We start from the raw sequence: 24,424 nt of genomic DNA, 5'->3' as shown, positions 1-24,424 counted from the left end.
TGTAGTCAAGTCACATTATAACATGTTGTTCATATAGCTAACTGGGTGTAGTCAAGTCACATTATAACATGTTGTTCATATAGCTAACTGGGTGTAGTCAAGTCACATTATAACATGTTGTTCATATAGCTAACTGGTTGTAGTCAAGTCACATTATAACATGTTGTTAATATAGCTAACTGGGTGTAGTCAAGTCACATTATAACATGTTGTTCATATAGCTAACTGGGTGTAGTCAAGTCACATTATAACATGTTGTTCATATAGCTAACTGGGTGTAGTCAAGTCACATTATAACATGTTGTTCATATAGCTAACTGGGTGTAGTCAAGTCACATTATAACATGTTGTTCATATAGCTAACTGGGTGTAGTCAAGTCACATTATAACATGTTGTTCATATAGCTAACTGGGTGTAGTCAAGTCACATTATAACATGTTGTTCATATAGCTAACTGGGTGTAGTCAAGTCACATTATAACATGTTGTTCATATAGCTAACTGGGTGTAGTCAAGTCACATTATAACATGTTGTTCATATAGCTAACTGGGTGTAGTCAAGTCACATTATAACATGTTGTTCATATAGCTAACTGGGTGTAGTCAAGTCACATTATAACATGTTGTTCATATAGCTAACTGGGTGTAGTCAAGTCACATTATAACATGTTGTTCATATAGCTAACTGGGTGTAGTCAAGTCACATTATAACATGTTGTTCATATAGCTAACTGGGTGTAGTCAAGTCACATTATAACATGTTGTTCATATAGCTAACTGGGTGTAGTCAAGTCACATTATAACATGTTGTTCATATAGCTAACTGGGTGTAGTCAAGTCACATTATAACATGTTGTTCATATAGCTAACTGGGTGTAGTCAAGTCACATTATAACATGTTGTTCATATAGCTAACTGGGTGTAGTCAAGTCACATTATAACATGTTGTTCATATAGCTAACTGGGTGTAGTCAAGTCACATTATAACATGTTGTTCATATAGCTAACTGGGTGTAGTCAAGTCACATTATAACATGTTGTTCATATAGCTAACTGGGTGTAGTCAAGTCACATTATAACATGTTGTTCATATAGCTAACTGGGTGTAGTCAAGTCACATTATAACATGTTGTTCATATAGCTAACTGGGTGTAGTCAAGTCACATTATAACATGTTGTTCATATAGCTAACTGGGTGTAGTCAAGTCACATTATAACATGTTGTTCATATAGCTAACTATTTGTAGTCAAGTCACATTATAACATGTTGTTCATATAGCTAACTGGGTGTAGTCAAGTCACATTATAACATGTTGTTCATATATCTAACTGGGTGTAGTCAAGTCACATTATAACATGTTGTTCATATATCTAACTGGGTGTAGTCAAGTCACATTATAACATGTTGTTCATATAGCTAACTGGGTGTAGTCAAGTCACATTATAACATGTTGTTCATATAGCTAACTGGGTGTAGTCAAGTCACATTATAACATGTTGTTCATATAGCTAACTGGGTGTAGTCAAGTCACATTATAACATGTTGTTCATATAGCTAACTGGGTGTAGTCAAGTCACATTATAACATGTTGTTCATATAGCTAACTGGGTGTAGTCAAGTCACATTATAACATGTTGTTCATATAGCTAACTGGGTGTAGTCAAGTCACATTATAACATGTTGTTCATATAGCTAACTGGGTGTAGTCAAGTCACATTATAACATGTTGTTCATATAGCTAACTGGGTGTAGTCAAGTCACATTAAAACATGTTGTTCATATAGCTAACTGGGTGTAGTCAAGTCACATTATAACATGTTGTTCATATAGCTAACTGGGTGTAGTCAAGTCACATTATAACATGTTGTTCATATAGCTAACTGGGTGTAGTCAAGTCACATTATAACATGTTGTTCATATATTCCTATATTCTGGTTATTTTACAATTTGTGTATTTTTTATGTATAAATTGTAAATCTTCTTTCAGAATATCAGAACATTTGTTGTTTTCTAAATTTCAATGAGCTCCTGCTTCCTGTGTAATTTGGTATGAAACCACTGAACAGACTTTTCTTAACATTGTTATTATGAACTGAATTCAGTAACAGCATCATAATATCATACCTGTTGAACAAAGCAACACACTAGAATGAGAGAAATTATTAAAAGAGAAAGTGAGACATTATTATTATTATATATTATATTATTATATTATTAGTTCCACTAGATGGACAAAAGGTGAAAAATATAAATCACGACTACATATTCATGTGATGCATTAAATCACCTGACTGTTTGGATGTGTCTGTTAGTAAATGTTTTATTTCTAAGAGACAATGAATAAATGAGAACATCTGACCTTCAAGAATTACTGTGTTAACCACAACCAACATGTTGGATCTCTGTTTAGTTGTCACTGTGTTAACCACAACCAACATGTTGGATCTCTGTTTAGTTGTCACTGTGTTAACCACAACCAACATGTTGGATCTCTGTTTAGTTGTCACTGTGTTAACCACAACCAACATGCTGGATCTCTGTTTAGTTGTCACTGTGTTAACCACAACCAACATGTTGGATCTCTGTTTAGTTGTCACTGTGTTAACCACAACTAACATGTTGGATCTCTGTTTAGTTGTCACTGTGTTAACCACAACCAACATGTTGGATCTCTGTTTAGTTGTCACTGTGTTAACCACAACCAACATGCTGGATCTCTGTTTAGTTGTCACTGTGTTAACCACAACCAACATGCTGGATCTCTGTTTAGTTGTCACTGTGATAACCACAACCAACATGTTGGATCTCTGTTTAGTTGTCACTGTGTTAACCACAACCAACATGTTGGATCTCTGTTTAGTTGTCACTGTGTTAATCACAACCAACATGCTGGATCTCTGTTTAGTTGTCACTGTGTTAACCACAACCAACATGTTGGATCTCTGTTTAGTTGTCACTGTGTTAACCACAACCAACATGTTGGATCTCTGTTTAGTTGTCACTGTGTTAACCACAACCAACATGTTGGATCTCTGTTTAGTTGTCACTGTGTCAACCACAACCAACATGTTGGATCTCTGTTTAGGGGGCTCTGCCTCTAAAATGAGTCTCTCTGGGGAGAGAGAGGAGGGCGGCCCTGCCTCTAAAATGAGACTCTCTGGGGAACATGACACCAAAGCTAAGAGGTGAGATTACAATGTTGTTTGTTTCTAAAACGTGTTTCCACCATTTTTTCACATTTGTTATTTATCAGACAGTATTGCTCAGGGGAACCTTGTCTGTAAAATATTGTTGTTCTAAGATTTTAATTCATAGTTTTTTGTGGATTAATTTTTGTTTTTCAAAACGCTATATAATGGAATGTTTGTATCCTGTATATTAGACTGTGATATGTGGTTGTCTCACCAACACACACACACACACACACACACACACACACACACACACACACACACACACACCTCTATAAAATTGTAGCATGACACAATCATTTAGCCTCTTAATTATTATCTAATATGTTGGCAGGCATAACTTTATAGTTTTTATTCTGATTGTTGTTACAAGCTGAATTCTGACAATATATCCGTTATATCAACACACTCTTCACTCCTGTTGAAACCAAAAGGGTTCTATCTTCCTACATATACAGAACCACTAAAGTTCTATATAGAACCCTTTATAGGAGGTTAGGAAGTGTCTGAGTATACAGTATATATAGAATATATATAGAACCCTTTATAGGAGGTTAGGAAGTGTCTGAGTATACAGTATATATAGAACCCTTTATAGGAGGTTAGGAAGTGTCTGAGTATACAGTATATGTAGAATATATATATAGAACCCTTTATAGGAGGTTAGGATTAGCCTCAAATAGGCTGGAAACATGACATTTACAACAATGTTAATTTCTGATAACTAGTTCATTGCATCCGCCATGGAGCCCAGTTTCATAACATTACGTTGTGTTATATAAAAAACAGGCCTTATTTTAGGTCATTCTTCTTCCTGCCAGCTCCTATTAGTTTTATTGAGCTCCGTGGAATCAACGCACCTTCTGAACGTTCTCTCTTCCCAGCTCATTGTTCTGCGTCACAATGGCAGCTTCACTCTTGTATCAATGACACCTGCCGGCATAGCTACTTGGTGAACGTGATCACTGTTCGCCTGGATACACGTTGTGGTGACCCACAGTGCTAAACCTTAAACCTTTTCTGGTCATGGTTAACCATATTTGTTTTCAGAAAAAGGTATACCACCTAACTAAAACGTATGTCCCTGTCCTCTTTTTCAAGACGTGGCAGATTTAAACAGCCAGAAGACATTTTTTAAATGAAGAAACACTTTTTTTGATGACTTGTTGTTTCTAAATGGCTGCTGGGTAATTTGATATGCATCGAAATGTTCGTTCGTAGTCATCGGATTGAGTGAAAGCTGCGCAGTTTCACTGAGTTAGAAAACAAATGGACAGATATAGCTCGTTGATTTGTAGATCCAACGCGGTTGCTACTTCAGATTATGAGCCGAGTAGGTGTCGTGAATTAGTTATGTAGTACCCACAGAAGGCCACAGGGAGGAGCAAGAGAGCTATATAAACTCATACTGTTTTTTACCTTAAAATCCCTCAACCTAACAATCAATCAAATGTATTTATAAAGCCCTTCTTACATCAGCATCTAACCCTACGTATCACCTATTTAGCATTAACCTTAACCCTAATTATTTTAGAAACTGTTTTAGTAATAATATTACGTTAGTAAATACCATTATGGTACTAAATAGCATTTAGATTATTTTGTTAATCAAAACCTGTTTCAGCATTTGGCTGTTTTTGTTTTGTTATTTCATTATATTTATTATTGCAAGGCAGAACACTTGATCAACAAGCCACATTAGTTTTATTTTTCAAATGTAGTTTGAACTGGGTGACCTAGTAACCTCTATGTGAAAGTCTAGCAATTGACTTGGGAAAGGTGGGGCAGGTTTGAGATCTAAGGAATTAACCAGAAAGTTAGCCAGCAGTTAGCAAATAGCACATTTTCCAGCACCCGGCCTCACCGGGATTCGAACCAGCCACCTTTAGGCCACAGGTCCAACTCCTTAGCCACTGGGTGAAAACCTGAGTTAATCTTGGGGAATAAGCATGAGTTAATCTGCCAAAATGAAGACAAAACGCTTTAGAGACATACATGGTATCACTTGTTATACATAATTATTAATTATTACACATAAATCATTGTCAAAAGCACAAGACATATATTATTAATGGATTGATCATATCAAATATCAAAACGTTATTTTTATCTGCTCCAAAACAATTACATGTTGCGCAGGAACCACTGACTCACTGCATTATTCTATAGTATTATCAAGACACCTGCTGTTAACGCTTAACTACTTAGGACACCTGCTGTTAACTCTTAACTACTTAGGACAGCTGCTGTTAACTCTTAACTACTTAGGACACCTGCTGTTAACTCTTAACTACTTAGGACACCTGCTGTTAACTCTTAACTACTTAGGACAGCTCACGAGGTGTCCTAAATATCTGCTGACTAGAGACTTCATGCATAGTTACCCTACTTATACCCATAAGTGTAAAATGCCTTTATTCTCAGCACTTATACGACCCATTTTCTACTCTGAGACACTTTGGCGATATGGTCCCAGATCTCAACATATTGTTATAAAATGTTTGTTTCACATAATAATAAAAAAATGAATATTACTAATGTAACCCACTGTAAAGACTGGGTTTAGTTGATTGTGTTCCACTGCTCATGTCAGTGTTCTGGAACTGTCCGAGTCCCCGTACAGAACTGTCCACGTCCCCGTACAGAACTGTCCGCGTCCCCGTACAGAAGAGTCCGCGTCCCCGTACAGAAGAGTCCGCGTCCCCGTACAGAACTGTCCGCGTCCCCGTACAGAACTGTCCACATTCGGTGTGGCGCCAAGCCGGTTACGCGCAGAGTGGACTGAGGTGATCTTGGGGAATAACGACGGAGTTTGTTACAGTGTTGAGACACCGAAGTTTACTGTTCAATTTGCTTTTTTCTTTACGGTCAGGGACAGTGTGAGTGTAGCCAGATCATTTTCACTCTCTATCCTTGTTTCAATTTGTGTTTCACCGGATTCATCATCGAGATGAGGTATAGAACGACCAGCTAGTCGGTACAGCTCGGTAAGCTAGCTAGCTACTCTACCAGCAGCATCCTAGTTATCCTAGCTAGTCGGTACAGCTCGGTAATCTAGCTAGCTACTCTACCAGCAGCATACTAGTTATCCTAGCTAGTCGGTACAACTCGGTAAGCTAGCTAGCTACTCTACCAGCAGCATCCCAGTTATCCTAGCTAGTCGGTACAGCTCGGTAATCTAGCTAGCTACTCTACCAGCAGTATCCTAGTTATCCTAGCTAGTCGGTACAGCTCGGTAAGCTAGCTAGCTACTCTACCAGCAGCATCCTAGTTACCATAGCTACCACTACATCATCACCGGCTGTCTGCATTTCTTGTGGACCGATGGAGCTCCCCGGTTGTTTCTTCCACCTGTTAAATCCCGGTGAGGCTTCTCCCTCTCTCGTTGACGGATGCTGGCTACCTCTGTCCGGTTCTCCTCTCTTCACTAGATGGACGGTAACTTTAGTGTTTAACCCGTCTGTGTCCAAGGACCGAACTTTTGAATATTATTTTCAGTTGGCCTCAATAGCAGGTATTGAACCCCGGGTAAATAATCACTAGTCAGAACCTCAACCTCAGTATACATTCATTATAAAAATCATCTTAATATCTGATATTGTGAGTAAACAACCTCGAGAGTGCGTCTTCCAGCCCTCCAATAAATTACATCATTCAACCCTCCCGGTTCGTAAATTTACCTCAACATGCCCCCGGAGAAGGCAGAGTAACGACACCAGCCTTTTAGCAGGGTTGACAGACTGACTACAACGCTCGCGACGCTAAATTAATTTAGTTTTTAAAAATGACACACTGCTCGCGCGCCGTTAACTAACGTCTGGAAGTTCTATTTGTGAAACTCTTCTTATGTTTCCCCATCTGAGCTCAGAGTAGATGAGAGATGTAATGTTTGTCTCTGTTGTGTTGAAGACCAATCAAGCAGGAGAGACCAGCCTCCCCTGTTCCCAGCTGTGTGTCCATGAAGAGTGACTGGTCTATGAAACAACCTATACAGTTTAGAGAGGGAGACTTTTCTACTGAACCAAGGTAAGAAGAACTCATGGGTCCTGGTCAGTGAGTTAAACAACACTGTCTCTAGTCATTTCTCTCCCATTTTCCCATTTATTGTTGTTGTTTTCATAATCCATAGGCTCATCCTTTTGTGCATTTTCATAGTCCTAAAACAATATTAAACAAACACAACGTTCCCTCCGTGTGTGTGTGTGTGTGTGTGTGTGTGTGTGTGTGTGTGTGTGTGTGTGTGTGTGTGTACTCCCTGGATGAGGAGATGTAATCTCATGTTTTGTCCACAGAAACCAACAGCAGAGATCAGAGTCAGAGTTTCTCAGTGGTCAGTCTTCCCAGAGTCATCAAACAGACCTGGCCTCCATATTCAGTGTATGTGGTCCTATTATGTACATTTGTTTTTGTTTACCTCTAGTAACGTTGATCTGTCAATCATTCATTAATGTGTTGATGAGAAAGCATTTCTTCTCTTGCTTAACTTATTTACTTTATTTATTTCAGTTGCTTGAAGAGAAAATTATGACATTTGTGAAGAACGAGCTGAAGACGTTCAAGAGGATTCTTAGTCCAGAACTCCCAGAAGGCTTTGAGAGTCAGAAGCAGGATAAGGAAGTGGTGGATGCTGAAGATGAGAAGCAGGAGAGCAGTGCCAGAGAGGGGGCTCTGAAGATCACACTGCACATCCTGAGGAAAATGAACCAGAAGGAGCTTGCTGACACACTGGAGAAATGTAAGAGCTGTCTGCCTCATGTTGAATGCTGTTTTATAACATTTAAAAGCTGTAGCTAAAGTACAGCTAATGTAGCTGTGTAACTCAATGATATTGTAGCAGCCTTAACACAACACCTAGTGACCTCATCAAGTAGCAGCAGGGATGTGTTGTGGTGATTAATTTAGAGAGAGAGAGAACATTAATAATACCATCAATAATACCAATAATAATATCAATCAGTCACACCAGTCTGTAACGCATTATAAACACTTTTACAGATTTATACAGTCAGTTAAGAGAATACATTATTATAATGTACAACTTTATAACAGTCCTTCAATACTGTAGACATTAAAACAGGCGTAATATTAATACCCTCTGTGTTATTTCTAGATTCAGATGAGCTTGCTGTGATTTGCCAACGTGAACTCAAATCTAATCTAAAGAAGAAGTTTCAATGTGTATTTGAGGGGATCGCTAAACAAGGAAACCCAACACTTCTCAATAAGATCTACACAGAGCTCTACATCACAGAGGGTGGAACAGGAGAGGTCAATAATGAACATGAGCTGAGACAGATTGAGACAACAACCAGGAAACAAGCAAGACCAGAGACTGCAATCAAATGTAACGACATCTTCAAACCCTTAACTGGACAAGACAAACTTATCAGAACTGTGCTGACAAAGGGAGTCGCTGGCATTGGAAAAACAGTCTCTGTGCAGAAGTTCATTCTGGACTGGGCTGAAGGAAAAGCAAATTAGGATGTCCAATTTGTATTTTCATTCCCTTTTCGGGAGCTGAATTTGATGAAAGAGGACAAACACACTTTCATTGAACTTCTTAATCACTTCTCAATGGAAACCAAACAATCAGGAATCTCCATCTACAACATGTACAAAGTTCTGTTCATCTTTGATGGTCTGGATGAGTGCCGACTGCCCCTAGACTTCCAGAAGAACAAGATCTGTTGGGACGTCACAGAGTCAACCTCAGTGGATGTTCTGCTGACAAATCTCATCAAGGGAAATCTGCTTCCCTCTGCTCTCCTCTGGATAACTACCCGACCTGCAGCAGCCAATAAGATCCCTTCAGGGTGTGTTGACCAGGTAACAGAGGTACGAGGGTTCAATGACCCACAGAAGGAGGAGTACTTCAGGAAGAGATTCAGTGACGAGGATCTGGCCAGCAGAATCATCTCACACATAAAGACATCAAGGAGCCTCCACATCATGTGCCACATTCCAGTCTTCTGTTGGATTTCTGCTACAGTCCTTGAACACATGCTGAAACATAAGAGAGAAGAGATGCCCAAGACTCTGACTGAGATGTACACACACCTTGTGGTGTTTCATACCAAACAGAAGAATGAAAAGTATCTTGGGAAAGAAGAGACAGGTCCACACTGGAATAAAGAGAGCATTCTGTCACTGGGAAAACTGGCTTTTCAACAGCTTGTGAAGGGCAATCTGATTTTCTATGAAAAAGATCTGAAAGAGTCTGGCATTGATGTTAATGAAGCCTCAGTGTACTCAGGATTGTGCACACAGCTCTTTAAAGAGGAATGTGTGCTGTACCAGGACAAGGTGTACTGCTTTGTTCATCTGAGCATTCAGGAGTTTCTGGCTGCTGTATATGTGTTCCTCTCATTCATCAACAACAATAAGAATCTAATGGGCAAACCTCAATCAACGACCAGGAACCTTTCTGTCTACAAAAGTGCTGTGGATAAAGCCTTACAAAGTGAGACAGGAAACCTGGACCTTTTCCTCCGCTTTCTTCTGGGCCTCTCACTGGAGTCCAATCAGAAGCACTTCCGAGGTCTACTGACAAAGACAAGAAGCAGCTCACAGAGCCATGAAGACACAGTCAAGTACATCAAGGAGAAGATCAGGGAGAATCCCTCTCCAGAGAGGAGCATCAATCTGTTCCACTGTCTGAATGAACTGAATGACCATTCTCTAGTGAAGGAGATCCAAAGATACCTGAGATCAGGAAGTCTCTCAGAACCCTACCTGTCACCTGCACAGTGGTCAGCTCTGGTCTTTGTGTTGCTGACTTCAGAAAAGGAGCTGGATGTGTTTGACCTGAAGAAATACTCCAGATCAGAGGAAGGTCTTCTGAGGCTGCTGCCAGTGGTCAAAGCCTCCAGAGCTGCTCTGTGAGTAAATAAAATGACATTTAAGAACTAATCATCAGGAAGAAATATTCAGTTTAGAGAAAAATATGTATTATAATATGTATATAATATTATATTGAAAAACATATTGAATAAATTCATTGATTTTCACATTAGTATAACAACATGACCATACAATTCTAGGAAACGGAAGATGAATCTATATGTTCTTTGAGAGAATAAACCAAATGCATCTGCCATTGTCCTTCTACACTACTGGTGTTAAATTAACAGTGTGTTTGTGAAGTCATAATGATCTCTTTGTCAGGCTGTCAGGCTGTGGAGTCACAGATGAAGGCTGTGCTTCTCTGGTCTCAGCTCTGAGGTCAAACCCCTCACACCTGAGAGAGCTGGACCTGAGCTACAATCACCCAGGAGACTCAGGAGTCAGACTGCTCTCTGCTGGACTGGAGGATCCACACTGCAGACTGGAGAAACTCAAGTATGTAGAGGGTTTATGTCAATGTTCATATCAGACATGTTTGACTTATCTGGCTAGTTAAGACAAACATTCTTACCACCACTTGGACAAAGTTATATGATGACTGTGAGGCCAGTGTGTGTGACTGTGTGTGTGTCCTGTGTGTGTGTGTGTGTGTGTCCTGTGTGTGTGTCCTGTGTGTCTGTGTGTGTCCTGTGTGTCTGTGTGTGTCCTGTGTGTATGTGTGTGTATCCCTCAATGACTGTCTGTTCTTCTGCTTACCGCTACAGTGTGGAACATGGTGGAGAGAACAGAATGAAACCCGGACTTAGAAAATGTGAGTGTTGACTGCTGTGAAGAATATGACTAAGAATAAGTCTTAATTCAAGTTAAGTCAAAGACCACCATCATTACTGACTTGGTCATATTAAATATCAGCTGTAGTTCTACAGAAGCAGAAATCAGGGACACCAAAGTTTACCAAGAGTTGCTTTGACTGTGTGTGTGCGTGCGTGTGTGTGTGTGTGTGTGTGATTAATGGGAATATGTGTGTTTTGTATTACCAGACAGTATAACATATGATCATTCAACAAGTCTCAAGTTACCTTAACTTCTCCTTTTGATACCTAGAAACATCTACATTAAATGAATTAGTGAAAAGTGAGTTAACATTCTAATGTGAATGATGATGATTTCTAATATTGTGTCTGGTTTCATCCATCAGATGTCTGTGATCTCATACTGGACCCAAACACAGTAAACAGACGCCTCTCTCTGTCTGAGGAGAGCAGAAAGGTGACATGTAGGAGAGAGGAGCAGCCGTATCCTGATCACCCAGAGAGATTTGTGGACTGTAGACAGGTGCTGTGTAGAGAGGGTCTGACTGGGCGCTGTTACTGGGAGGTAGAGTGGAGTGGAAGAGGGCCCGGAATAGGAGTGACATATAAAGGAATCAACAGGAGAGGAGGGGGTGATGACTGTTGTCTTGGATGCAATGACAAGTCCTGGAGTCTGTTCTGCTCTGACAACAGTTACATTGCCAGGCACAATAATTATCCCACTACCATAGACGTCCCCTCCTCCAGCTCCCACAGAGTAGGAGTGTATCTGGACTGGCCAGCCGGCACTCTGTCCTTCTATAGAGCCTCCTCTGACACACTGACCCACCTGATCACATTCACCTCCACATTCACTGAGCCCCTCTATCCAGGGTTTGGGGTTTGGTATGATGGCGACTCAGTGTCTCTGTGTCAGTGATACACACACACACACGCTGGACACACACACGCTGGACACACACACACACTGGACACACACACAGACTGGACACACACACACGCTGGACACACACACACGCTGGACACACACACACACTGGACACACACACAGACTGGACACACACACACAGTGGACTAACATTACACACACACTGGACACATACACACACACACACACACACACACACACACTGGACACACACACACAGACTGGACACACACTCACACATACACACTCACACACATACACACTGGACACACACACACACAAACATACACACTGGACACATACACACTGGACACACACACAAAGACTGGACACACACACTCAGACTGGACACACACACATACACACTGGACACAGAAACAGACTGGACACACACACACACGGACACACAAACACACTGGACACACACACACTGGACACACACACACTGGACACACAAACACACACACATTGGACACACACACACACTGGACACACACACACTGGACACACACACACACTGGACACACACACACACTGGACACACACACACTGGACACACACACACACTGGACACACACACACACACACACACACACACTGGACACACACACACACTGGACACACACACTGGACACACACACACACACTGGACACACACACACTGGACACACACACACTGGACACACAAACACACATACATGATACATACTCACACAGGACACACACACACACACAGGACACACACACTGAACACACACACAGGACACATACTCACACAGGACACACACACACACACTGGACACACACACACTGGACACACAAACACACTGGACACACACACTGGACACACACACACACACTGGACACACACACACTGGACACACACACACTGGACACACAAACACACATACATGATACATACTCACACAGGACACACACACACACACTGGACACACACACACACAAACACACACACAGGACACATACTCACACAGGACACACACACACACACTGGACACACACACACACACAAACACACACACAGGACACATACTCACACAGGACACACACACTCTGGACACACACTCAAACACACACTCAAACACACACACACACGCACACACACACACACGCACACACGCACACACACACACGCACACACGTCTTCCTATAATTGTGAGGATCTTGACCCAGGACCTCTTACAATTAAAATACCAATGTGATCATTTGCTGTACGTCTTTTATGTTGAATAACAAATATATATAATTATATATGGACATACGCTCCATAGTTGTATAATTATATATGGACATACGCTACATAGTTGTACAAGTATACAAGGATATATTGTACTTTTCATAATAAAACATACTTGAAACATGAAAAGGCTTGTTAATTGTGAAAACAGTTTGTTTATTGATTTAACGTTTCCTCTGTCAGGTTGATGTTAACCTGCGACTGGTTGAAACAAGAAAAGGCCTGTTAATTGTGAAAACAGTTTGTTTATTGATTTAACGTTTCCTCTGTCAGGTTGATGTTAACCTGCGACTGGTTGAAACAAGAAAAGGCTGTTAATTGTGAAAACAGTTTGTTTATTGATTTAACGTTTCCTCTGTCAGGTTGATGTTAACCTGCGACTGGTTGAAACAAGAAAAGGCTGTTAATTGTGAAAACAGTTTGTTTATTGATTTAACGTTTCCTCTCTATCACTACTAGCCACTACTACTGCCACTATATATATATATATAGACCACCTGATAGAACCCAGGTCTCATCTCTATATCAGTACTAGCCACTACTACTGCCACTATATATATACAGTGCCTTGCGAAAGTATTCGGCCCCCTTGAACTTTGCGACCTTTTGCCACATTTCAGGCTTCAAACATAAAGATATAAAACTGTATTTTTTTTGTGAATAATTTTGCACGCCCAATTTTTCAGTTTTTGATTTGTTAAAAAAGTTTGAAATATCCAATAAATGTCGTTCCACTTCATGATTGTGTCCCACTTGTTGTTGATTCTTCACAAAAAAATACACACACACACACACGTCTTCCTATAATGGATAAGACCTTGACAGGACACAGGACCTTCAAATGAGGATGATTTCTGATGGGATTGAGAACAAACAGACTCCTTATTCTGTCACTAAGTCCTATAAGCACAGAAAACAAAACATGAAAAACTCCAATGAAGACATAGCCATTCAGGGCACCAGTCTAGTGAGGACCAGTGGTTGCTAGGCAGTTTCTGGATCACAGGTTCTAGAACAGCTTCTATCCCAGTTCTATCTGTCTGTTAAATCAGTTTCTGGACCACAGGTTCTAGAACAGCTTCTATCCCAGTTCTATCTGCCTGTTAAATCAGTTTCTGGACCACAGGTTCTAGAACAGCTTCTATCCCAGTTCTATCTGCCAGTTAAATCAGTTTCTGGACCACAGGTTCTAAAACAGCTTCTATCCCAGTTCTATCTGCCTGTTAAATCAGTTTCTGGACCACAGGTTCTAGAACAGCTTCTATCCCAGTTCTATCTGCCTGTTAAATCATCAACCTAAACTGTTTTCATCAGACTATTAGAACATGACTGAACCTTTTGGTTCCTTTTCTGATCTTTTACCACTTTGCATTTTTATGATATATTTTACTGTTTGTGTTTGTACCACAGGAGGTTGGTGGGACCTTAATTGAGGAGGACAGGCTTGTAGTGGCTGGAGGGGAATAAGTGGAATGGTATCAAACACGTGGTTTCCATGTGTTCCATTTCATTCACTCTGTTCCAGACATTTTTATGAGCCGTCCTCCCCTCAGCAGCCTCCTCTGGTATGTACTGTCCTATATGTGAGAGAGATCCAACAAGGAATTACAATGTATGTACTACTTTTAATACCTGCAAATGGCAAATAAACTACTAGAACTCCTTATGAATGTCTGCAGCCGACTAGACTGTTGGCGTCTGACAAGAGGTGAAAATATTACAGGAATATTCTGCAAATGTTGATGAAGACGTCACTCAATCCCCCCAAAACAACATGCAGTCTTTCCACAAGACTCCCATGAAGTTATAGTGTGACGTTATGAGTTGATGTTAAAGTAACATTCTCAGAACATACTGCACTTGTTTTATACTGTTTTAGATGCATCCTCTGTTTATCATCTTGTTTTAGATGGATCCTCTGTTTATCATCTTGTTTTATACTGTTTTAGATGGATCCTCTGTTTATCATCTTGTTTTATACTGTTTTAGATGGATCCTCTGTTTATCATCTTGTTTTATACTGTTTTAGATGGATCCTCTGTTTATCATCTTGTTTTATACTGTTTTAGATGGATCCTCTGTTTATCATCTTGTTTTATACTGTTTTAGATGGATCCTCTGTTTATCATCTTGTTTTATACTGTTTTAGATGGATCCTCTGTTTATCATCTTGTTTTATACTGTTTTAGATGGATCCTCTGTTTATCATCTTGTTTTATACTGTTTTAGATGGATCCTCTGTTTATCATCTTGTTTTATACTGTTTTAGATGGATCCTCTGTTTATCATCTTGTTTTATACTGTTTTAGATGGATCCTCTGTTTATCATCTTGTTTTATACTGTTTTAGATGGATCCTCTGTTTATCATCTTGTTTTATACTGTTTTAGATGTATCCTCTGTTTATCATCTTGTTTTATACTGTTTTAGATGGATCCTCTGTTTATCATCTTGTTTTATACTGTTTTAGATGTATCCTCTGTTTATCATCTTGTTTTATACTGTTTTAGATGGATCCTCTGTTTATCATCTTGTTTTATACTGTTTTAGATGGATCCTCTGTTTAAACATTTAAACTCTTACAATAACACCGTTAAAATACCAATGTGATAATTTGTTCTGTTTTTTATGTTGAATAACAAATTGTACAATTATATATATATGCTCCATAGCTGTACAAGTAAACAAGGATATATTGTACTTTTCATAATTAAACATAATTGAAACAAGAAAAAGCCTGTTACTTGTGAAAACAGTTTGGTTATTGATTCTTCATTGCCTCTGCCAGTCGCAGGTTGATGTTTGTCATGAATCTTGACCTGGAGACAGAACTGTGTGATTTCCTCTAGATATGCCAGCTACAAAGTCAAAATTGGATGTGGAAAATAATGTTGTTTTATGGTCTTAATATAAGGGAAGGATTAGCAGTGTGGTTAGGGTTGAGGTTAGGATTAAAATCTGATTTTTTTTTTACTTTGTGCCTGTGCCAACTAGTGACCTCTTTGCTGAACTGCCTCCAGGGCAAGATTCATGACAATAAATGCCAACCTGCCTCCCAGTCATCCCCTCCTTATCTTTACAAGGCTGCAGAACATACAAGCTAGTGATGTGGGGGTTCTCTCATAACCCTCAGTCCCCAGGTGGGTAGATGGCAGGTTGAATAAAGAGAAGCTAGTGATGTGGGGGTTCTCTCATAACCCTCAGTCCCCAGGTGGGTAGATGGCAGGTTGTATAAAGAGAAGCTAGTGATGTGGGGGTTCTCTCATAACCCTCAGTCCCCAGGTGGGTAGATGGCAGGTTGAATAAAGAGAGGTTAGTGATGTGGGGGTTCTCTCATAACCCTCAGTCCCCAGGTGGGTAGATGGCAGGTTGAATAAAGAGAAAACAATAGGTTACATAACAAAATCCATGAATGTATAAAACATTAAGGACACCTTTCTTTCCATGACAGACTGACCAGGTGAATCCAGGTGAAAGCTATGATTCCTTATTTGTCAATTGTAGATGAAAGGGAGGAGAAAGGTGAACTTTTTATGGCTGCAGGGGCAGTATTGAGTAGCTTGGATGAAAAGGTGCCCATTGTAAACAGCCAGCTCCTCAGTCTCAGTTGCTAATATATGCATTATATTATTGTTATTGGATAGAAAACACTCTAAAGTTTCCAAAACGGTCAAAATATTGTCTGTGAGTATTGTCTGTGAGTTATACAGAACTGATATTGCAGTAGAAACCCTGAGGAAAATCAAAACAGGAAGTGGCTTCTATTTTCCAAAGCCTCCCTTTGCTCCATTTACCGGATTCCTTTTCCTATCGCTTCCCCAAAGCTGTCAAAGTCTTCATACATAGTTTCAGGCTTTTATTTTGAAAAATGTTGTGTAACTGGGAGTCTCGTGAGTGAACATCCGAAGATCATCTAAGGTAAATTATTAATTTGATTGCTTTTCTGATTTTCGTGACCGAGCTAACTGTACTTAATGTTTTATCATGCGATCGATAAACTTACACAAACGCTGGGATTGCTTTCGCTGTATAATTTCAAAATCTGACACGACAGGTGGATTAACAAAAGGCTAAGCTGTGTTTTCCTATATTGCACTTGTGATTTCATTAATATAAATATTTATAGTAATATTTATTGTACGTAGCGCTATGCTATTCAGCGGTTGTTGATGACACTTATCCCGATATCGGGATTGCAGCCATAAAAAGTTAATGCAACCGCTGTGTCAGATTTCAAAAAAACTTTACGGAAAAAGCAAACCATGCAATAATCTGAGACGGCGCTCAGATATAAACAACATTTCTCCGCCATGTTGGAGTCAACAGAAATACGAAATTACATCATAAATATTCCCTTACCTTTGATGATCTTCATCATAATGCACTCACAGGAATCCTAGTTCCACAATAAATTGTTTGTTTTTTCGATAATGGCCATTAATTATGTACAAGTAGCTACTTTTGCTACACATGTCCAAACGCTTAGCAGGTCCAGGCGAAAACTTCATAAAGTTATATTACTGGTCGACTAAACTTCTCAAACTAAGTAGAGAATCAATCTTCAAGATGTTGTTATCATAAATATTCAATAACGTTCCAACCGGAGAATTCCTTTGTGTCTACAGAAGTAAGGCGATATCATGTGGAATGCGCATGACCAGGAACTGGCTCTCTGCCAGACCACTGACTCAAACACCTCCCATCCAGCCCCACATCACAGTAGAGGCTTCATTCAACGTTCTACAGACTGTTGACATCTAGTGGAAGGTGTAGGCAGTGCAAACAGATCCATATCTTACTGGGATTTGAATAGGCGATGAGTTGAAAATCGACCAGCCTCAGAATACTCACTTCCTGTTTGGATTTTTTCTCAGGTGTTTGCCTGCAATATAGGTTCTGTTATAGTCACAGACATCATTCAAACAGGTTTAGAAACGTCAGAGTGTTTTATATCCAATAGTAATAATCATATGCATATATTAGCATCTGGGACAGAGTAGGAGGCAGTTCACTCTGGGCACGCTATTCATCCAAAGTGAAAATGCTGCCCCCTTTCCTAGAGAAGTTTTAAAGAAGGATTTTTAAGCCTGTAGACAATTGAGACATGGATTGTGTATGTGTGTCATTCAGAGGGTGAATGAGCAAGACAAAAGTTTTAAGTGCCTTTGAATGGGGTATGGTAGTAGGTGCCAGGCGCACTGGTTTGTGTCAAGAACTGCAACACTGCTGGGTTTTTCACGCTCATGTTCGACCACCCAAAGGACATCCAGCCAACTTGACAACTGTGGGAAGCATTGGAGTCAACATGGGTCATCATTCCTGCGGAACTCAATGTTAAGAATGTGTCCTTAATTTCTAGTCCACTCAGTGTATAACCTACAGGCTACACTGCTCAGTTAGAGTAATATCTAGTCCACTCAGTGTATAACCTATAGACTACACTGCTCAGTTAGAGTAATATCTAGTCCACTCAGTGTATAACCTATAGACTACACTGCTCAGTTAGAGTAATATCTAGTCCACTCAGTGTATAACCTATAGGCTACACTTCTCAGTTAGAGTAATATCTAGTCCACTCAGTGTATAACCTATAGACTACACTGCTCAGTTAGAGTAATATCTAGTCCACTCAGTGTATAACCTATAGACTACACTGCTCAGTTAGAGTAATATCTAGTCCACTCAGTGTATAGCCTATAGACTACACTGCTCAGTTAGAGTAATATCTAGTCCACTCAGTGTATAACCTATAGACTACACTGCTCAGTTAGAGGCCGTCTGTTAAGGTGCCTCTTTATCAGCATCATAAAAGCTGATAGTTTTTCAACCACATCAAATATCCATCCAAGTCAAACTGAAATCTTATCAGAAACATGTTGGGCTTTTTACAATGAAGATTGGCCACTAGATTATTACCAGTTTATATTCATAAATAAAACATCCCCTCATTTTAACATTCTGTCATAAAGAACACATTCTAACATTCTGTCATAAAGAACACATTCTAACATTCTGTCATAAAGAACACATTCTAACATTCTGTCATAAAGAACACATTCTAACATTCTGTCATAAATAACACATTCTAACATTCTGTCATAAAGAACACATTCAAATTAGTAACTAAAATAAAAAAACAGTTTTCCATCTCAAAAGGTGAAATAAAGAAATGACTATAATAAGAGCATATTAAGTGCCAAATAACATTTGTGACAATTTGTGGAAATAGGAAGACAAATGTGAATAACTGTTGTTATCAACAACAGTGATATGTGAGGTGTAACACTGGAAGACATTAGGTCTCCCATATTCTCCAGTAAAACATTAACAGACACTATAGTTTTGGTTCTAATACAAGGTATTAAGTGCCGTTACCAATTAAAAGGCACAAAAACCATAACTATTATCTGGGGAAGTGGGTATCAATATCATAACTATTCTCTGGGGAAGTGGGTATCAATACCATAACTATTCTCTGGGGAAGTGGGTATCAATACCATAACTATTCTCTGGGGAAGTGGGTATCAATACCATAACTATTCTCTGGGGAAGTAGGTATCAATACCATAACTATTCTCTGGGGAAGTGGGTATCAATACCATAACTTTTCTCTGGGGAGGTGGGTATCAATACCATAACTATTCTCTGGAGAAGTGGCTATCAATACCATAACTATTCTCTGGGTAAGTGGGTACCAATACCATAACAATTCTCTGGGGAAGTGGGTATCACCGTCAGGAGAGGTTTCAGAATAATAACTACTGAAATGAAGACAGACGGACCAGATTCTCCCTTTAAAGTGGGACTAGAGGAAGAGAAGTTTAATAAAGTCATAGAGGTGCTGAAAGATGAGCTCCAGCATTCTACTAATTTGGCTCCATTATGGGAACAATGTATCGAACTGGATCAAACTGGTCTTCATTTCCCTGCTGACGGAACATTCCAATCAAATAAAGAACTCGGAGATGTTGTTGTGGTCTGGGACAATAAATAACATTAAGCTGGCACACACCAATAAACAATATTTTGTGTGGAGGTGCTGACTAACGATGAATAAACTATAAACTATTAAAATAAATAGAGTCCCACACTCCATATATAAACTCCATATATAAACTCCATATATAAACTCCCAGTAATTTATTGGGTTTTTACCAACGTTTCAGCATCACTGTGTTTTCTTCAGGGTGATGTCATGAATACTTGAACCAGGTTATGTAGACAAACAGTGCAAGTAGTGCAACCAATGACAATAGTGAGGGGTGTGTCATAATTACTAAACCAATGACAATAGAGAGGGGTGTGTCATAATTATTAAGTTAATTAAAATGAATTAGTGAAACTGTTAAAAAACAATAGTTTATGGCGTATTAAATATAGTAGGCTATATTATATATATCCCCCTCTCCTATTGTTAAATTCACTCAAACAACTTGGTATAATCAAATCAAATCAAATTTATTTATATAGCCCTTCGTACATCAGCTGATATCTCAAAGTGCTGTACAGAAACCCAGCCTAAAACCCCAAACAGCAAGCAATGCAGGTGTAGAAGCACGGTGGCTAGGAAAAACTCCCTAGAAAGGCCAAAACCTAGGAAGAAACCTAGAGAGGAACCAGGCCATGTGGGGTGGCCAGTCCTCTGCTGGCTGTGCTGGGTGGAAATTATAAGAGAACATGGCCAAGATGTTCAAATGTTCATAAATGACCAGCATGGTCGAATAATAATAAGGCAGAATAGTTGAAACTGGAGCAGCAGCACGGTCAGGTGGACTGGGGACAGCAAGGAGTCATCATGTCTGGTATTCCTGGGGCATGGTCCTAGGGCTCAGGTCCTCCGAGAGAGAGAAAGAAAGAGAGAATTAGAGAGAGCATATGTGGGGTGGCCAGTCCTCTTCTGGCTGTGCCGGGTGGAGATTATAACAGAACATGGACAAGATGTTCAAATGTTCATAAATGACCAGCATGGTCGAATAATAATAAGGCAGAACAGTTGAAACTGGAGCAGCAGCACAGCCAGGTGGACTGGGGACAACAAGGAGTCATCATGTCAGGTAGTCCTGGGGCATGGTCCTAGGGCTCAGGTCCTCCGAGAGAGAGAAAGAGAGAAAGAGAGAATTAGAGAACGCACACTTATAAGTCATTGCCACAGTGCTGCTGCTTGGAGCTAGGGTTGGGTTGGGTTAGGGATGGGTTAGGGTTAGGGTAGGGTAGGGTAGGGTTGGGTTGGGTTAGTGTTGGGTTGGGTTAGGGTTGGGTTAGGTTGGGTTAGGGTTCGGGTTGGGTTAGGGTTAGGTTAGGGTTAGGGTTAGGGTTGGGTTGGGTTAGGGTTGGGGTGGGGTTGGGGTTTGGTTGGGTTAGGGTTGGTTTAAGGTTGGGTTAGGGTTGGGTTGGGTTAGGGTTGGGTTAGCGTTGGTTTAGGGTTGGGTTGGGTTAGCGTTGGTTTAGGGTTGGGTTAGGGTAAGTGTTGGGTTAGGGTTTGGTTGGGTTAGGGTTGGTTTAGGGTCGGGTTAGGGTAAGTGTTGGGTTAGGGTTGGGTTAGAGTTGGTTTAGGGTTGGGTTAGTGTAAGTGTTGGGTTAGGGTTGGGTTAGGGTAAGTGTTGGGTTAGGGTTGGTTTAGGGTTAGGGTTAGGTTTTGAATTTGAGTAGGGTTAAAAAGAGACTGATTTGTCTTGTGATGCACAGGTCTATTGTTGTGTTCCCCTCCAATCTGAATAAATTATATTGTTAAAATACACTAGACTGACTCCTAAAAACCTTAACAAATGTAAGTAGGTTCATATTGCTTCTAAAAATGATAGTCTGAGTGGTTATCTAGGACCATGAAGGGACTAAGATGTTAAAATATACAAGGGGTCAAGGGATAGATGCTTTATTAGTACATAAACCAACACAGTTAAAAGCCCATATATCTATAAAAGTGCTATAAGATCAAGTGCTGAGTTGTTAAAACAAATTCAAACACATAAAAACGAAAGGAATAAAACTATTATAAATAAGCATCTGTTAAATATAATAAAAACCACACAAACTTTATTTATTGTTTTTTGTTTCATGGTGCATCCTTCTTCCAACTCCTTGAGAACCCTGTAAACAAGTGCTATGCCCTTCAATTGATCCTATCTTACCAGTTAAAAACGCTCATTCAGACCGCTAGGTGTAATTGATCCTATCGTACCAGTTAAAAACGCTCATTCAGACCGCTAGGTGTAATTGATCCTATCGTACCTAGCAGTACTACTGATTTCTCTGAGAGTGAGGCAGATATATATTATTACTGTGTAAAACCTAGCAGTACTACTGATTTCTCTGAGAGTGGGGCAGATACATATTATTACTGTGTAAAACCTAGCAGTACTACTGATTTCTCTGAGAGTGAGGCAGATATATATTATTACTGTGTAAAACCTAGCAGTACTACTGATTTCTCTGAGAGTGAGGCAGATATATATTATTACTGTGTAAAACCTAGCAGTACTACTGATTTCTCTGAGAGTGAGGCAGATATATATTATTACTGTGTAAAACCTAGCAGTACTACTGATTTCTCTGAGAGTGGGGCAGATATATATTATTACTGTGTAAAACCTAGCAGTACTACTGATTTCTCTGAGAGTGAGGCAGATATATATTATTACTGTGTAAAACCTAGCAGTACTACTGATTTCACTGAGAGTGAGGCAGATATATATTATTACTGTGTAAAACCTAGCAGTACAACTGATTTCTCTGAGAGTGAGACAGATATATATTATTACTGTGTAAAATTTAGCAGTACTACTGATTTCTCTGAGAGTGAGACAGATATATATTATTACTGTGTAAAACCTAGCAGTACTACTGATTTCTCTGAGAGTGAGACAGATATATATTATTACTGTGTAAAACCTAGCAGTACTACTGATTTCACTGAGAGTGAGGCAGATATATATTATTACTGTGTAAAACCTAGCAGTACTACTGATTTCTCTGAGAGTGAGGCAGATATATATTATTACTGTGTAAAACCTAGCAGTACTACTGATTTCTCTGAGAGTGAGACAGATATATATTATTACTGTGTAAAACCTAGCAGTACTACTGATTTCACTGAGAGTGAGGCAGATATATATTATATTACTGTATAAAACCTAGCAGTACTACTGATTTCTCTGAGAGTGAGGCAGATATATATTATTACTGTGTAAAACCTAGCAGTACTACTGATTTCTCTGAGAGTGAGACAGGTATATATTATTACTGTGTAAAACCTAGCAGTACTACTGATTTCTCTGAGAGTGAGACAGATATATATTATTACTGTGTAAAACCTAGCAGTACTACTGATTTCACTGAGAATGAGACAGATATATATTATTAATGTGTAAAACCTAGCAGTACTACTGATTTCACTGAGTGAGGCAGATATATATTATTACTGTGTAAAACCTAGCAGTACTACTGATTTCTCTGAGAGTGAGGCAGATATATATTATTACTGTGTAATACCTAGCAGTACTACTGATTTCACTGAGAGTGAGGCAGATATATATTATTACTGTGTAATACCTAGCAGTACTAATGATTTCTCTGAGATTGAGGCAGATATATATTATTACTGTGTATAACCTAGCAGTACTACTGATTTCTCTGAGAGTGAGGCAGATATATATTATTACTTTATAAAACCTAGCAGTACTACTGATTTCACTGAGAATGAGACAGATATATATTATTACTGTGTAAAACCTAGCAGTACTACTGATTTCACTGAGAGTGAGACAGATATATATTATTACTGTGTAAAACCTAGCAGTACTACTGATTTCACTGAGAGTGAGGCAGATATATATTATTACTGTGTAAAACCTAGCAGTACTACTGATTTCACTGAGAGTGAGACAGATATATATTATTACTGTGTAAAACCTAGCAGTACTACTGATTTCACTGAGAGTGAGACAGATATATATTATCACTGTGTAAAACCTAGCAGTACTACTGATTTCTCTGAGAGTAAGGCAGATATATATTATTACTGTATAAAACCTAGCAGTACTACTGATTTCACTGAGAGTGAGACAGATATATATTATTACTGTGTAAAACCTAGCAGTACTACTGATTTCACTGAGAGTGAGACAGATATATATTATTACTGTGTAAAACCTAGCAGTACTACTGATTTCTCTGAGAGTGAGGCAGATATATATTATTACTGTGTAAAACCTAGCAGTTCTACTGATTTCTCTGAGAGTGAGGCAGATATATATTATTACTGTATAAAACCTAGCAGTACTACTGATTTCACTGAGAATGAGACAGATATATATTATTACTGTGTAAAACCTAGCAGTACTACTGATTTCACTGAGAGTGAGACAGATATATATTATTACTGTGTAAAACCTAG

General features: G+C 39.3%; 1 long non-coding RNA gene and 1 pseudogene across 1 annotated transcript in view; both read left to right on the top strand.

The window, feature by feature from the left end:
• Positions 1-24,424, top strand: part of LOC139421744 (uncharacterized) — a 261,838-nt gene that overhangs the window by 43,344 nt on the left and 194,070 nt on the right. The window lies entirely within an intron of this gene.
• On the top strand, positions 6,879-10,074 carry LOC139421793 (NLR family CARD domain-containing protein 3-like; annotated as a pseudogene).

Source organism: Oncorhynchus clarkii, chromosome 12 (assembly GCF_045791955.1).
Source record: "Oncorhynchus clarkii lewisi isolate Uvic-CL-2024 chromosome 12, UVic_Ocla_1.0, whole genome shotgun sequence".
In the NCBI taxonomy this organism is placed as follows: domain Eukaryota; kingdom Metazoa; phylum Chordata; class Actinopteri; order Salmoniformes; family Salmonidae; genus Oncorhynchus; species Oncorhynchus clarkii.
This window is presented reverse-complemented; position numbering and strand designations above follow the sequence as displayed.